The following is a 2,045-nucleotide window of genomic DNA, read 5'->3' on the forward strand; positions in this document are numbered from 1 at the left end:
TTACTAATATTTAGCACCTTGGATGGAGTAGTCAGCAAATGAACAATTAAGCTATTGTCCTATTCGAAACTGCTTTAAATTCAAATTTAAGATTTAAATTGGATGGTTGAGTCACCCTAGTTATAATCTGATGACAAGTTTAACTTTTCCTTTTTGTTTGTTCACAAATACCTCTCATAAAAATAATAACCAGTTATCTGTGATTACTTTTAAGCTCAGCCAATAAAACTCCACCTCCAGTGGTGGTGATGTTCTTAAGAGGAAGAGGGGCCCCAAATCAAATTCAGCGTTGGGCCAGGCCTGGTTTTAGTTATCGCTCTTTTATCAGGATTTGCACAGTAAAGGTTCCTCTTTAGATCTTGGATGTTTTTTTATCAGGTAAAAAGTTAAAACACTTCAGCTTTTTTCTTTGTTCTTCTTTATGCTGTGTAAGATCTGGTGATGTCACACATTTATTACTCAGCACTGATATCAGCTCTTTCTCTGATTTTATTACAACACAAAGAGGTTGGCTTTATATAAAATTCCTCACTATAGATAATCACAGCCTGGTTCCCTGCAGTCCACACCAATACGGTCATCAGTTTACAGTCCACTGCCTCTTCTAGTTGGCTACATTTAACTTTTCTACAAATTACTGCTGTTAATTACCTTGTAATTTAACTTGTTAATTCTAGATACCAAAATGTCTGAACGTACCACAGTTTAAGAGCAATGTATGTAAGCCATTATCTGCATGCTGAAATGATCTTTAAAAAAACACTTCCCTCTCCCAGATGAGTGCACACAATCACATTCAATAGTCTGACACTGATTCCAACATGTTCCCCTTCATTATATTTGAGTCGCTGACAGAACTGAAACGGTTTGTTTCAATTATGGGAGTGAAACACAGCCGTGACATTTTATCTGGAGAAAACAAAACACAATATGTGTTCTTGCTTTATGACCCTTGTTATTTGTCCATTAGTTCCATGATTTTGTTAAATGGACCAAGCAGATTTTCCCCCCTCTTGAGTATGAACACAGAATCTGTACAACAAACATAAAAGCTCCAAAATCTAGTTTTCTAGCAGAGTAAAGACAGTTTGATGCAGGACTCCTCAGGCCTGTCCTCTCATGTCACGGTACATATCTGGGCAAATGAAGATAAATCCACGTGTGAGCTCACCATGTTCCAGAGGAGCCTTCAACAAATGAATCACCTGCAATTCTATCCTTGTCCACTTGGGCGCCTGCCGGGTCCCTGATGCAGCATCCGCCGCGTAATGAGGGCCACATCGGTGAGCGCCTTTTACGAGCCGCGCATGCTCCTCCAAACGAGAGAAAATAAATGAGCGAGTGAAGCCTTCTCTCTGGAGGCGCGTCGTTTTTTGGAGATGGTGTGGCGCCCCGACCTCCAGGATCACCCCTCTACCTCTCCCTCCGCACATCAGGATTTCATTAAATGGTGAGCCGGACACCCCAACCCCACCCCATCCACTTCACTCCATCATCACCCCCACCACCCATAGCCCACCCCCCACTTCTGCTCTCTCCTGCGCCACTTTGCTCCCAAACCAAATGAGGAAATGGCTCGTCTGGTCGCTGACAGACCCCGGGTTGGGCCGTAAAGATAAATGACCCAAAGTATTAAAGTTTAACACGTTGACAAAACCCACCTGATCTGTGGGATTAATGCAACAAAAAATCCATCTGTGGAAAAAAGAAGGAGGGGAGGGGGCTCTGCTGGGAGCAGTGATGAAGACTCACTGGGGAGCAACAGGCGGGTATGGGAAGGTCAACCTAAACTCAGAATTAGTGCAACTCCAGCGCTAAGAGGCAGAACTTCTTAAAAATACAGCAACAACTATTTTTGAAGCACAAACACAAAGATAGACTTTAATTAAAGCCAGACTTAAATTTATGTTTGAACACAAAATTGAACATCACAAAAAAGTACATCTATTTATTTGATAAAATCCAGAACAGTGACTCATATTTTACTGTTTCAATACAGACTTTTTTTTTGTTAGTTTTCTGGCATGAAGCTAATCTCCCGCCCC

This window comes from Poecilia reticulata, linkage group LG10, assembly GCF_000633615.1.
Source record: "Poecilia reticulata strain Guanapo linkage group LG10, Guppy_female_1.0+MT, whole genome shotgun sequence".
NCBI lineage: Eukaryota > Metazoa > Chordata > Actinopteri > Cyprinodontiformes > Poeciliidae > Poecilia > Poecilia reticulata.